Source organism: Dipodomys merriami, unplaced genomic scaffold (assembly GCF_024711535.1).
Source record: "Dipodomys merriami isolate MVZ:Mamm:240054 unplaced genomic scaffold, mDipMer1.0.p SCAF_256, whole genome shotgun sequence".
Lineage (NCBI taxonomy): Eukaryota > Metazoa > Chordata > Mammalia > Rodentia > Heteromyidae > Dipodomys > Dipodomys merriami.
The window spans coordinates 169,982-186,050 of record NW_027204004.1 but is presented as its reverse complement, the minus strand read 5'-3'; the positions used below and the strand labels follow the sequence as shown (position 1 = coordinate 186,050).

The 16,069-nt window shown below is 37.3% G+C and overlaps 1 long non-coding RNA gene and 1 pseudogene across 1 annotated transcript; both read left to right on the top strand.

The window, feature by feature from the left end:
• The first annotated feature begins 762 nt into the window (after positions 1 to 762).
• On the top strand, positions 763 to 8,802 carry LOC138836736 (uncharacterized). The gene is made up of 4 exons (XR_011375034.1): positions 763 to 848; positions 2,975 to 3,108; positions 7,063 to 7,103; positions 8,781 to 8,802. It is a non-coding gene; the product is annotated as an uncharacterized lncRNA (long non-coding RNA).
• Positions 8,803 to 14,150: 5,348 nt separating this feature from the next.
• On the top strand, positions 14,151 to 14,247 carry LOC138836746 (U6 spliceosomal RNA; annotated as a pseudogene).
• The last annotated feature ends 1,822 nt before the right edge of the window (positions 14,248 to 16,069 follow it).

Here is a 16,069-nt window from a genome sequence, read left to right as displayed (position 1 = left end):
GTCTGTCAAAGAACATCAGCAAAACCAATGATTAGCCAGGCATCAGTGGCCCCCAGCAGTCCTCCTTAAAACATAAAAGGTTGTGAAAGGAGGATCATGGTCAAAGTCACCCTAGACAGGAAAGCCCTTGAGACTCCTGTTGAATTAGTGCCAACAAAGCCAGAAGTAATGCCATGTGGCTCCAGTGGTAGAGAGCTAGCTTTGATCAAAAGCAACTCACAGATTGTGCCCAGATCCTGAGTTCAAGGTCTGGGAACAAACAGACATAGACAACAATCTGTGCAGCCATCCGGCTAAAGCAGGTCACCCTCTTGTCCCCAACTGGCATGGACAGAGTTCCCTGGGAAATGGGCTGCGTCATTTTGACTCCGCCCATTCTGTCTGCATCACAGGATTCCAGCCACACCCCCATTGTTTCATGGTGATTTCTGACCAATAGGATACAAGAATGGTGGCCACGCCCACATTCCATGTAGACCAGTAGCACCATGATTCCCTCTGTTTGTTGACACCACTACCAGCAGTTGAGGAAGGTAGAGGTGGCTGAGTGGTGAGCAAGATACTCGAGGCCTAGGAGGAAAGGCCTTCCTCAGGCCCATCGTGTGCCTGCCTGAGCCCTGGTCCCCTCCCCCCTTCCCCATGGAGCAGCATTTCAAACCTGGTGCTGTGGGCTCAGACCCATGGTTTCCTCAGGCAATGGTGCAATGGTGTGCCACGAGCCAGCTTGCGGTCTTGACCTGGTCCTGGCTCCCCTGTCCTCTGCTCAGGGCCTGAGTGTGTGTCATGCCTCTGCCATTGCTGCTTGCCCCACCTGTAGCAGCTGCCAACAGCTTCTGCCAGCAACACATGTGAGTGGCTGCCACACATCCCTGCACCTTGCACCCCATATCCCCTCCTCTCTGACCCGGACCCGCGCCTCCCCTGTGCCCCACAGTCTGGCCCCCGCCCTGCCACAAATGTGCCCCAGGGGTGGGGGTGGGTGTTGGCCCGAGGATCTCACCCCCATCCCCAGCAGCTAGTGTCCCAGGAAACCGGGAGATATATGGTTGAGTGAGGAGTGGGCGCCGGAAATCCCCTGGCCTGGAGAAGTGGGAGCCACACTGCCGCACATTTGCACCCATCCTCTCCCTGGTGAATACCCGGTGGCTTTAGTCAGAGGTGGGGAGGAGCATGTCTACACCTGCCTTCTGGGGTATTTTTCTTTCTTTCTGGGGATGGGAGGTGTTGGATGCAGAAGATAGACACCCTTGCTGTGTGAGCCCTTGTGTTCTGTGTTCGGTCAAACTTTCACATGAAGACAGAGAGACAGAGAGACACATAGAGAGAGAGATAGAGAGACAGAGAGAGAGAGATAATCTTTTTCCTTGTACAACCTTACTGTGCTCAGGGGAGTGATCAGTTGGCAAATTGCAGGTGCTGCATGGATGAGTCTTCTGTCACCGTTCTGGATGTGTGTGTGTGTGTGTGTGTGTGTGTGTGTGTGTGTGTGTGTGTGTGTGTGTGTGTGTGTGTGTGTGTGTGTGTGTGTAGAATTGGGTTGTAACAAGGAGGAAGAATGCTTTGGTAACTTCTACCTGCTATCTTTGAGGCATGTATGGGCTTCACAGCTGAGGTCTGGGGGCCTGGAAAGGTGTGAGGCTTGAAGGGGACACAGCACTGTTAAATTACAAGAACAAGCTATCTGTGTGCAATGGAGCTGGGTACTCCCTTGAGCCTAATTGGTGGCAGTGGGAGATTTGGAGGACCTGGGAGTGTGGTCTGCAGGGGATGGCTTCCCAGGGGGACAGAGAGCATGACCAACACTTAGTAAGGATACGAGTTCTGCTAGTATGGAGCGCAACAGCATAGGTCAGACTCTGGGTCTTCTCATCATGAGGTCTGATGGGCGAGGCCAACCCTATCTTAAATCTTGAGCTGTGATCTTCAGATCTCAGCCTCCTGAGTACCTAGGATTATAGGCATGAGCCTCTGACACTGGCACTCTGGTTCTTTTTGGTATATTAAGGTTAAACCTAAAGACCTTAGGCTTGCCAGTCAGGTCTTCTACAATGCGAGTCAAGCGTTTCTGTCTTGGGCTTTTCTGAGATGGAGAATTAACATATGCTCAGGCTGGGCTGGATCATGGTCCTCCTATCTGTGACAGGCATGAGCCACCAGGCCCGGTCTAGTGTAATTGGGAAGGTAGACATGTAGCACCACGCTCAGTCATTAGTTTAGATGGATTGTCCCAAACTCAGTCCACGGCAGCCGATTCTTGACCAGAGGTGAAGCTCTGGGTTGGGCCTCAACCATTGGACTTCAATCTCCTCCTGGTACAGTTGAGGAAACAAGGGATTAATATAGAGGGATCTCTGCAGCAGAGACAGGCACAGAGGGAGGGGCCATCTGATCCTGTTCTTGGCAATTCTGTGACCATATGATAGGAAGAGTCCCAGAATGATCTCAGATGGTGTGTGTTATTAATGGTGAAACAGGTATAGGATTATGAAACAAAACATGGATCTCTTTCTTTATTACCCTATCCCCATGAGTAATGGGATCCTTCATTTTGTTCACTTTTGAAGCTGGGGAAACTGAGGCACAGAGAATCCAGGTGACCTACTAATGACTCCTAGCTGACAGGAAGCTCAGCCTGACTTCTCTGCCATGCTCCTTAGGACAATGGGTGCTATTCAGTCCACTTCTTGTGTTGGGAAGTCCACTTCTTTTCAGTCATGGGGCTTGAACTTTGGGCCTGGGGCAGCTCCCCGAGCTCCTCAGCTCAAAGCTAGCACTCTACCACTTGCGTCACAGCACCACTTCCAGTTTTCTGGTGTTTTTTGGAGAAAAGAGTTTCACAAGTGTTCCTGCTGGGCTGGCTATAAACCACGATCTTCATATCTCAGCCTCCATTGTACTTAGGATTATAGGCCTGAGCCACCGGCACCTGGCTTAAGTGTAATTCTGACCTTCTTTCTTACTCTTTCTCTCTCAGGAACTGATTCAATGGGTGCTGGAGGAGGTGGCCGAGCATCCCCATATGGTTGGAACCAAGGTGGCCCTCTCATTCTGGAGGTAGACTGTGGCAAAGGCTCTGTCATGCTCACTCTGTTGTACCAGCTCCATGAGGTAATTCCCTCTGTGCCCTCGCTACACTGTGACAATAATCCATTGTCCAACTAGCCTTACTGGACTCAGTACTGTGTTCAATGCTCTTTTCTAGCAAAAATTTCTTGTTAAAATTATGATACATAGTTACATAATGAAAATGTAATGCCATCTTAAGAAAGTCATTTAGGGTTCTGGGAATGTGGCTTCATGGTATGGTGATTGCCTAGCATGCATGAAACGCTGGGTTCAATTCCTCAGTACCACATAAATTGAAAAGGAATCACTGGAAGTGGTCCTGTGCCTCAAATGGTGGATGGTTAGACTTGAGGGGGAAAAAAGCACCGAGTTTTAGCTCCAGGACTGCCAAAACAACAACAGCAACAACAAGAACAACAGTCTAAGTGAGATTTGGAAACTCTTTTGGCAAGTCATCACACCAAAAGGGCAGAGGCTAATTAACAGTTGTGACAGAAGAGAAGGAATAACTCCTGATGGAAAGAAAAAATGATAGTAACTAAGGTATAGCAGAAACCGTTCTAGGAAACCATTTTTGGATATTGAAGAACTAGTTATCAACTAGGCTTATTCCTCATTGCCTTTAGCATTCAAAATCTCCTAGGCTAGTTCTTAATCTCTGTGTGATAAATGTATCTCCTATGCTGTTCTTTCATACCTGATCTCCTTTGCTTTCTAAAAATCTGTCTTTCTATATTTCTCTGTGAACATTTTCTGATACTAAATACACTTACAAAGATGGAAGAGGATGCTAATGTAAGAGACCCATAGCTCATGGGTCATTAATGTAACAAAATGGGAAAGGAGGACATATTTATTGCTAACTCAATCATTCTGACAAGCTTCAATGTCACATCATTTGGTTCAGATTTCCATTCTTTGTCTACATAGTGACATTAAGTGAACATAAATGCAAATATGAGCCGGGTGTTGATGGCTCATGTCTGTAATCCTAGCTACTCAGGAGGTTGAGACCAGAGGATTGTGGTTCAAAGCCAGCTTGGTCAGGAAAGTCCATGAAACACTTACCTTCAATTAACTCCAGAAACTCGGAAGTGGTGCTGTAGCTAAAGTGGTAGAGTGCTCAATTTGTGCTGAAGAGCTGAGAGACAAGGCCCAGCATCAATATTCAATAATCACAACCAACAAAAAATTACAAATATGGCTTTAAGTTTCCCTCAAAGGAATGATGAAGTCAATAGTAATCTTCCCAAATGATTTAGTAGTGCACCTACTTTTGCTGAGTTATTTTTTATGGCTTCTTTGCTAAACATATTCTCTTCTTTAAAAATTGCCAAATAGTAACTTTATAATAAACTTCATCTAATATTTCTTGGTTCAAAAAGAAGTACATACAGTTGATGTCACTTAGCTTTCTTACTGTCTTAGTTCAAAGCCAACCAAGGCAAGAGAGTCTGTCAACCCTTATCTGTAATTAAACACCAAAAAAGCCAGAAGTGGAGGTTTGGCTCATGCAGCGGAGTACTAGCTTTGGGCCAGGTGGGAAAGAAAGACAACTGGTTAGGGACAGGGGCCAGTCTCTAAGTTCAAGCCCCAGAACCAGCACAAACTAAATAAACAAGGAAACAAAACAAACCCTGGGTATTTCTTTGGGACTCTCCTTAAAATAGTGGTGGTCTGAAAATAGGCTGCTTTTTCTGATCATACTCACTGGATCCTGCTTTTTTGGAATCCTTATTGCTATGGAAAACTCAGGACCAGACTAAAGGAATTGATAACTGATTCCTGCAACAAGAGAATCATCTCAGGAGTGAAACATCCATCCATAAGACACTTTAAAACCTCCATATCTTTGCTTCTTTGCAGTAGAACATTTTTAAAGTAAAGTGACTTCCTTTTGTTCTATACTGGGCTTCAAATGACACATTGTTTCCTTTTGTAATACTCTCAACCAGAAGTTCACAGACAAGTTTTATATGAGTAAAGGACACACTCACAAAAGTCAGGGACAGAGTTTCCTTCCAGCCTAGGATCCTTTTCTTATACAGTAAAAAAGAAAGCAATAGTTAACTTGAACTTTGTCATTTCTCTATGTTCAATTCCTCTCCTAGGATCAGTTTCCACATCCAGTAACAGTTACTTCCACTTTCTTCCAGTAACAATCTATGGTACTGCTCCAGAAAAAAATGAATGTTTTCTGGCTTCATTGAAATAGCACAACGATAATTTTGGCCATGAGGTAACACGTGTTTCAGAGACAACTTAGTAAAGAGAAATGAAATTTAAATTGCTTATAAATACATTATCCATGAGAACATTTTGTTCAAACTTCCTATGTGCTCTGTAAATTAAGGTGAATTTTAAATAGGAAGAAGGTTCTCAGATCATTTTTGTGAGTCTATGTGCTGTGCATTAATTTCCCAAGTGTACATAAGTTAAGAGTAAGACAAACAATAGCAATTATAGGAGAAAAAGAATTTCTGTGTTTATGTATAAGTGTTCAATAAAATATAGAAGACTCAACAAATCAGAACACATTGAAAAAATAAAGCCAAATCCAATATGTAGATTTATGGGAGTGATATAGAGAAAGCATTACTCCTAAGTGGAACATGAAGCATGAGGCCACTGCCTTTCTAAATCACGCTTGCTAATCACGTAAATGTGCAAAAAGGAGAATGGAAGAATGATTCTGTTTCCAATGCAAGTCAGATATATGAGAGTAGACACATAACTGGAAAAAAGAATCCATCTTGAGAGAACAGGAATTATACTAGCAATGAACCTGGTGGCTAAGATCACATTTCTTTTTCTTTCCTTTTCTTATATTCTTTTTGTTGTTGTTTTTGTTGTTTGTGGCACTTGAAATATAGGACAGGTTGCTGTCCCTCTGAAATGCAGCTCAAGGCTAGGGCTCTTCCACTCGAGCCACAGTGCCACTTCCAATTTTCTAGTAATTATTGGAGAAAAGAGCCTGCAGGACTTTCCTACCCGTGCTGGCTTTAAACCCAAATCCTCAGATTTCACAACAACTTGGTTTATGATCACATTTCTAACAGCGTACACTCAGGATATGTAATGTATATGTTCATCTATCTTTATATGAATTCTTGAGTTAAAAATCTGGGCTACAGGTTAGACTTTACACTCCCAAAAGTGAAGTTTAAAAGTTGATACTCCTGGAAAAATAAAACCTCAGAATGTAAAGGAGTCTGGGAAGTTCAATTTGCATCCAACTTGGACAGTATGGGCTTTGAGACACTACCTATAATTAATCAGGCAAAAGCTGGAATACCAGTCACGAGCAACATTGCTGAATAACAGCTTTAGGTTTTTGCATACATACATACGAACATACACATACACACAGAGGCACATATAGGTGCACACAAAAAGACACAAATGAAACAACTCTCAGAATATGTATAAAAGTTAGAAAACAATAGAAAATAAGTCCTGAGTAAGATTAGAATCAAATGATAATTTTAAATATTAGAAAGCCTTCAAGTGAACTTTCCCCCAGAAGTTGATAATATTACATAGGTAGGGACCAGAGATAGTAAGAAAGTCAAGTAATCATTATTATTATAGGATCCATGGTGGAATGAATCAGGGAACCCTGCAGGTGCATCTGAAAATATTCATATCCTGTGTCAAATGTTAAAACATCTTTGAAAATAGTACATAAACAGTCTGAGCATTCAGTCTAGTGGATAAGATCATAGGAGAAGTTCAGAACTGCTAGTCTGTTTCTAGATTAAATAAACAAACTATGGCAGGGCAAAGTGCTACAAGCTTGGAATTGTAGCACTCAATTATTCTACCTGGACCAGGTAGAATAATTTTGTCTCATTAAAACAAACCAAACAACAAAAAAGGAATACACAGTTGGAAGTTTGGGCTAATTTTGTCATTATGTTTTGAGAAGTCAAGTTTCCTATTGAATGCAACTAATATATATCCACACTTGTGTTTTAAATGCTCTCATCATTACAGATGAAAAATAGATCATGATTCCCATCCAAAAATTTGCAAAAGTAAGTAAGCCTCATTCTGTTGGATTCCAAATTAATGTTGAAGGATTACAAAAGCTTAAATCTGGAGAAATAGCAAAGATCGTCTAATGTAGGACTTTGTAGACCTTGTTAAATTAGAATTTAGATTTAAAATATATTTTTTGGTTTTGTTTGTAATTTCATATTCTATAGTATACTACAAAATTCTTTTTAAGTAGAGGGATTAATTGTTAATTTCACAAATGATTCTGGCATTCTATTTGTCTAGATATTCTTTCAAGAGAGTTATAATTAGAACATAGTTAATAGATAATTCCCACAGTTCATGTATACTGTGTTAATGTGAATAATCTAGACAGAGTTGCCAAAAATGGATGACATTAATTTATACATTTAGAAAAACCAATTTTTTAAGGGTTTGGTTTAATATGGTTTGAAGAGAGTAATTGTGTGACATCTTCTTTCTTCTACCTATTTGTAAAACAGGAAGTCATTTCCTTATTCACGTACCTCTGTATACATGGAGAAAAATGCTAGGTTTGGGGTTTGTTTTCAATTTTGTTTTTGTTTTATTGGCTCATCCTAGAGCTTGAACTCTTGGCCTGGACAGTATCTCTGAGCCTGTTGATGCTCAAGTCTCGTGCTCTACCACTTCAACCTCAGTGCCACTTGAGTCTGGCTTTTGTGGAGAATTTTTTTGGAGATAAGATTCTAAGAAAACTTCCTGCCTGGGTGGGCTTTGAACCATAATTTTTTTTTTTATCTTAGCATCCTGAATATCTATGATAGTTAAAAAAATATAAATATAAATAATATTTGCAAGTGTTCTGATCTCAAGAATACCAGTGGAGGAAAAATGATGCAGCTGAATGTATTGTGGTGTTCTTTTCAGAACAAGGAGGGCGTCACATTAGCAGAGGTGTAGCATTTTTTTCAAAATAGAGATAAGGTATTCATGATGTGAATTAAGGAATTTTAAGGTGCCCCTTAAAAGTTGGAAACTGTTGGGCTAGGATGACTTTATGGCATAAATCTTGGGATTGATGGTCATAGAAAAAATAGCTTACGCTGATAAACAATAGCTTACTCTTGAAGAATTAATTATTACACATACTTCATAGTTTTATCCTCTACCAGAATGTGGCTATTTTTCTGTTGACTTCTCAGTCTGTAACACCCCATTGGAAACTAAATCTATTGCAGAATTATATAACATGCAAACAGGTACTGTTTGGAATCTCTCAGGAATGTTTAGAATTTAAAATTGAGTAGTTATTAGTCATAGGAATTTTGAAGAACACATATATTCTGTCCTATTAACTACTTACTTTTAAAAGTTATGGGTTTCCATAGCATTAAACAGTTTTCTGTTTTAGAATGAGAAAGTACTAAATTTATACTTTTTTGAAAAAATTGGCAAGTATATTGTGAAAATATTGTCTAGTTGAATAACATTCAAGTTGATGACCCTCTGATAAAAAGGGGTAATTAATTCAAATTAGATGCCAAATAGTACTGATTTTTAAAAGATTACTACATAAAGAATATTATTTCCTGTGCCAATACAGTGAAATTATATTTTATGCAGTTTGTTTTTCAATTTTATTATCAAAGTGATGTACAGTGGGGATACAGTAATTGTAAGGTATTAAATAATAACTTTTCAAATTTGTTAACCTTCTCTCATTTTTCTCACAGTTTTCCTTCACCCCTTCATCCCTCACAAGTTGTAATGTACATTTCCAATATATTGTCTTGTGAGTATTGCTATTGCATTGGTTTCCCTTTTGTCCTTTGTCTCACCATTATTCTTTTCCTCTTCCCTTCACTAATCAAGGTAAATGTATATACAATACAAAATGATATACCGGAAGGATAAACCATAGGGGGAAAACCCAAAGAAAACCGAAATCACATAGTTCATCAAAAACAACAACCACAAATGAAAAAATCTGGTTCCATATCTTGGAATTAATTGTGCTTAGCATCAGCTAATATGGTTATTTATATACATAACAAAGCCACTGGAATATAATAGCTGCCGGGATACTATATCATGAAAATAGCATGTTAACTTTTTGATGGTAATGGTGGAATTAGGATTGGTGAATTCGTGGTTCTGATAAAGGATTTTCAAAAGTTTTAATGTTATGACAGGTAAATTTTAATTGTTCAAAATTTTAACAACTTAGCCTATTACGAAAATTGAAATTGCCTGGAAGAATAGTCTTTTCATGCAAAGAAATCCAAGGAGACTTAGTAGAGAGGGAGCAATGTGAATGAAGATGGCTCTTTTTCACACTAAACAAACAAACCTGTAAATCCTGTAGGGTCCCTTGGAATTGTCCTTACCCAGGAAATATATTTTCACTGTTTGAAACAAAGTTGTATTGAAATTTAAATTCAAAGTTCTTAAAAAAAAATAAGGCATCAAAATTTGTGAATTTACGTTTAATTACCAAAGAGTAATTCTCTGAAAAAGATAATTTGTGTCAAAATATTTAGGGAGAAAGTGACCTTCACAATGAAAGAAGGTGTTGGGATTACACATTTTTGTTTGTAACACTTTCCACAATGTCTTTGGATGTGAAGCAGTGAAACAGAAAAAAATCTGATCGGATACTTCAAACCAATGATTTCACATTTCTAAGTGGCTCACAAAAGTAATATCCTTATTAATATGAGATAGTGAAGACTTCTGTTATTACATATGCCAAAAAGTTCAGAAAAGAATTGAGCAAAAGGAAAAGTTAATAAAAAAAAGTTTTCTTAGAAGACTTAGTTAAGCATATTGTATTCAGCAGTGAAGGGAGGCCAAAACTTTTTGATATAAATTGTGTTAGAATTTTTACTCCCTAAAGTGAGTTTACAGAGCCTATTTGGCTCACTACAGTGCAGAACTGATTGAATGAAGACATGAAAATAAATTCCACGTCCAAATGAGGCAACTTAAAGAGTTTTAAAAGAGAAATAATGAAGATTTAACAGTGGTGGAGCCCATATAGTCCTTCAGCTTCACTAGACATGAAGCCAAGAAGCTGTGATTAATTGGAACTCCGGCAACAGCTAAGAGGAGGACATAGAAGTAGGACATAGAAGCATTGTCCTTTTGTAACAGACACTGTCTTCCAAGGTATGGGTCATTCAACTCTATTCTCCTCCATAAATCTTGGTGAACAAATGCAAGACCAAGAGAAAAATAATCTGTTGAAATAATTTTGCCTAGAATAACTTCACTGTTACTGATATGGTATCTAAGGAGAATCTTAAGAGAGAAGATAAAAGTGCAGTATTTTTTGTTTCCTATCAGCATCTTGTTAGGAAAATATATCTTTGAACTTAGACAATTCTGATTGAACCAACAAGTGATGGAGTACTTATTTTTGTGGGCACTTTAGACACAAGAAGTCTTTTAAGGTAAAAGAAAAAAATAGCCAAATATTTGTGATCACAGCTTCTAGGTCTGTATTCTGGAGACAAAGTTTTACATTAGATTTCTCCTCATTAACATAAATGTTGTTTCATAGCAACCAAATGCAAGAGGGATATTTAATGGACTCACTTGGCCAATTAAACATCATGAAAGAAGAAAATGGCAAATAATATGTAATGAATTATTTTGCCAGAAGAAAGAAGGAAAAATGTAATTCAAAATCAATTGACTTAAAAGTATGAAGAAAGAGTAGTGAAGAGAGATTAGAGAAAATATAGAGTATTGTTTTCTCTCCAGTGGAGTAATGGGTTCATGATCTTGTTTCTTCCACTCTAACCTCACAAGCTACCAAGTGTGTCACAGGACTGGATTATCCAGTTCAGACAGAAATCTCGTAGAAGAAAGATACTATTTGCAGCAGATGTAGGTGATTTATAACCTTAGACAATCTATTTAATTCTGTTCAAAATTCTCTCCTATCCCAAACTTCCCTCTTTGAACAGTTTTGTTTGCTTTTCCCAAGACTGCCCTTCATTAATAGATTAAAATTTTGAAAGGTCATATTCATACTCTCTGGAGATTGCTGTTTGGTTGTAATTTTTCTGTTTTGTGTTTCTTGTGTTTTTTAACTGAATTTTAAAAGGTTGTGCAATTGTTTTACAATTAAATATATCCATCTAATTGTCCAATGCTCCTAGATAGGAGTCATTCTTTCCATCATTCTCAACCAACCCTTTCCAATTTCCAATTTCCAATTACCAATTTCCAATTTACCACTTCCTTTATCATATGTGTACATTGAATATTCTAGCTGTACTTGCCCCTTGTTCATTTTTCATTCATTCTATGTCTTTACTATAATTCCACTATGGTTTCAACTTCCTGATAGTCAGTGTTAAACTGTCTATTAATACTTTGAATGGTTTATATGCATTCCATGGACATTAAATCCTGCATATTCTTGAACTGATGTCAGCTTATATTTCCATAATTGATTTATCTGCAGCAAAAGTTTGCTGGAGACTGGAGAGGTGAAGCACCTAAACAAGATTTTATTCTCATCCATTTGGAAGATTAATCTTTAGTCAAAAAGAAAGTTAAAAAAATGGCTTAGAATGTATACCTAACTACGAATTTTTATAAATGGCTTTGTACAATGGTGTGATTATTTTATTTTACATGGAATAATATTTTCTACTGCCTATAAGTTTTGAAAAAGAAGAAAATTAAAATTTATTCCAAAATAGGAATATGATAAAAATAGAAGACAGATATTATGTTTGTCATATCTCTGATGAATACCCATATTCAAGACTTAAAGTCATATTTCTTACTATGTTAGACAGAGGGAAAAAATAAAATAACATATGATAAGGCAACTATTTGTGACTTTTTAAAGTGTACCTTATTAAATGATGAAATTTATTAGCTCAGGTTTGGGTTTGAAATTTAGGAGGCTAACCTATTTAACACATTTCTGGAAGGCCCTTACTGAAAAACACAAATTGTGGGTGGTACTATTTCTACACTTTAATGAATGGTTGAACGTGTTTGGCATTAGTGCTGTGTAAATAATTCAACTCTATTGTAACTTGCTCCCTACACTTAAAAAACTTGTAATGTCTCTAAGTATCATCAACTTGTAAAATGTCATTTTGACGAATGTGATTTTAAAAAGTTTATTTGAAAAGGAATACACTTTCAGAAGATTAAATGTAGATTATCATTGGTTTGAGAGTGACATTTTTATACAACAGAACCATGTTGTACTGAACTCCCAGTGTTTTGAAGCACTCCTTAGTGCTTCAAATATTTTTCTGAATTACATTTGACCTCTAAGTCAAGTTTTCTGGGCTTTAGTAGACCAATTATGGATCTATCCTTCAAGGAACCATTTTTTGGCCCACTTATGTTGGAATAAAATCTTTCATTAATCATAGGGGAGGGGTATTAAAAATAATCTTATGACACTTTGTGAAATTGTTCACTCATATGGGCTGGTCATCTATAAATTGAATGTTTTAATTACAGTACTTTCTCTCAAATTTTGTTATTTCATTCTTCATTTTAAGTTGCCTTGCATTCCACAATTGCTTACTGCTAATTCCTGCATCTCAAGTAATTGGGGCCCTGAAATATAGGAAATGAGAAATTGAGATTGGTCTTCAATTACTATGTGCTGAAATGTTGCATGGGCCTTGGTGAGAAGTCTTGCCCCTGTTATCTGATGATGCAGGTAACTGGGACCTGGGATCCTAGGACCCATGGGGACTGCAGAAGAATAATGTTTTTTTTAGATATCTCAGCAAAATTTGGGTATAATCAATAGGAATGCTTCTGAAATATGGAGAAAAACAGTTTGGGACAAGAGAGTTAAAACAATAGACAGAGCAGCAGAGTAAAATACATTATAGATTAGAGGAAAACATTGTTTTTTTACCATGTGGATTCAGAAGACCAAGAACAGTTAGGATGTATCACAAGTTTATACTATAGACATTGCATTGATACTTTTTATATTCTAATATATATTTTAAACCTAATTATTTATATTCCAATTCTATTTATTGGAATAAATAAATATAAATTTATTTGTCAAATTATCAACTAATTCTAGTAAGTTTTACTGTGTGAAATATAAAATCAGCACATATAAATATAAAATATGTAACTATATATAATATAATTAAAAGGCACAGGTTTGCATTGTTCTGTTGTAGTTACTGTATCAAACGCAACTCTGTTTTAAAGTATTATTCCATTATCTCTACCTTAGTGTTTGATAGAGTTAGACCTAAAGCTTTACCATTTTTATATTTACAGCATGGAGGCAAGAGGAAACACTGTGATTAAAATATTATCAATTTAATGCCTAATAATGAGGAGAAACATATGAACTTCTCCTGCAACTATGAAAATATTTGGTGATAAAAAGGCAGTAGTGTAAGTTCCTGCCTGGTTGGATAGTAGACAGGCCAGGACATTAAGTAATCATGCATATGAACAATTTTTTCACCTTCTTGGCTTTAGCTACTTTTGAAATGGAAGGTATAATAAACAATTATATTTTGATAAAATACCTTCTAGTCTGAACAGTTCTGTTTGAACTGTTCATCTCTCTATGATCCCTTGTAACCAAGATTAGTTTTGTTCTAGTAAGACAATCTATGCTGTCAGGGTAAGATATTCTGGTTGGTCTGTTCCCACATGGAAGAAGGGTGAAGGCTCAGGTAGACATTTGTGCCAGTAACACCTCATTTGGGAAAATATCAGCTGAAGAAGTTTAGAAGTAGCTCTTAAGCAATGCTTACTTTGAATCCATTAGGTCCACATAGCTAACACAGTTGGATAAATTATTACTTGAAAAAGCCATCACCTTTGGACCTATCTATAAATAATTGAGAGTACGATCAAATTCCAAATAAAAAGACTTAAGATAGTCATTGACAAAAAAAATTGCAAATGTGAGCAATTGATCGATCAATATAATTTTTCTACTATTCACAGAATTTTATGGAAATAAGATCGATAGCATTGTTCGGAACAATACGGTTTTCTTGTTACAAGTAGGCACCCATAGATATAGGCTTGTATAAAGATTGCATCATTAACTACTTAAATTTAGAGGATACTACATGCTTCAGCAGCACGAATACTCAAATTACAATGCAGAGATTAACATGGCACTTGCACAAGGATAATATGAAAATTTGAGAAGTATTCCATATGTTTCATTCTTCAGATGCAAGAAATGAAAAACAGTTATTAAAAAGTTGATTACAAAATTACAACTGTAACAATACACGTAATTCATATAATTAAATTTAGTTTGACATCAGTGTATTAAATATTCACCTCAGGAAGGCGTTTACATAGCATAAATTTTACAAAACTTTTCAAATTAGACAACATTGTCATTTTATCCTAAAGAAAATAATATTAAGACCTAGAAAAAAAGGAATCAAACTGTTTCTATATGGAATGTAATCATAAAGGACACATTAATGAACCTAAATATTATAAAATAATGTAGAATTCAAAGTATATTTAGGAGAAAATAAAATAAATTATGAACATTATGCAAACATAGAATATAGGATATTGTCAAATATACTTTTTCAGACAAGCACCAGAAATATTTTAGTTTCTGTACTACTCATTTCAACAGGTAAGTTAAAATTGTTTCTGATTAAAAAATTCACAAACTCTGAAGAAATCATTATACATGTATACAAAAACTATTGAATACATTTTGACATCCAATGCAGGCAATTCACTTGGAAGAATTCTGCAGAATCCATGAATTTTTACAGTAAAATATTGGTGTTGCCGGGCACATGTGGCTTATGCCTATAATGCTAGCTACACAAGAGGCTGAGATCTGAGATCATGGTTCCAAGGCAGCCTGGGAAGGAAAGTCTGTGGTACTCTTATCTCCAATAAACCACTAGAAAACTGGAAGTGGAGCTGAGGCTCAAGTAGTAGAGCTCTCATCTTGAGCTGAAGAGCACAGAGATAGCTCCCAGGCCCAGAGTTCAAGCCCCATGACAGACCAAAATAAAATATATTGCTCTTATTTGGATTGTGTAAATATTTTGTAGGGACACAAAAGATCGACTTGCATTTTTGAAAATTAAGAAACTTAACCCGACCATTAGGACACAGGTGAACAATTTGTACAGCCTTCCACAACTTCATAGAAGTAGTGATACCTACTTATCCTTTTGGCAATATCAAGTGCAAGTTTTTCTATGTTGTTTTCCAGGCCTGGTTTATTTAATGGTTCAACAGAAGGAGATCCAGCGTATCTTTGCTAGCTCAATTCTCAGCAGCAAGATGTAAGGGGGACAAGAGGCCTTTAGTTGGGCATTGGTATTTGGATCATGATGAAGTAATAAAGAAGTCACTCTGGTATTATTCCACGTATATGCACTGTGCAGGGGTGTCCAGTCATCTACAGTTATTGCATGTGCCGCTTGAGATACCAACTCACTGACAATGTCTAATTGTCCACTGTACGCTTCTCGATGAAGAGGGGTATACTCATCGTCATCCCTACTATTCACATGAGTGGCCTTTTGGGAAAGAAGTCTCCGCACTGTAGTAAGCCGAATATTTTTGGCAGCCCATTGAAGAAATTTGCTTGGATCCTTCTCCATTTTTTTCTTGCAATTGATGTCATTCGTTATTTTTTCATCTTGTTCTTCATATTCCTAAAAATTGCCTAACCAGAAACTTTGAGTGCCAGTGGGAATGAGGTGTCCATGTATTTTCCTAATAGTTCACATTGGTTGATCTGGACAGAAATATCCAAGGATTTTTCTGCAACTGTTTATTCACCATGATTTATTTTCTCTTTTTCCAATTTTACTATTCGAAATTATTCTAACTGGAAAGTAGGGAATTGATGGAGAGCAGCGGAAAGATGTTCCTCCGTACTCAAATGTACACACTGAAAATGAGGACCAGTGATCTCTTCATGTGCAGCTTATTCTAGGAATGAGAAATTAGGAAATAACGCCTTCTATATAAATGATTTGGGAAATGGCAGAGC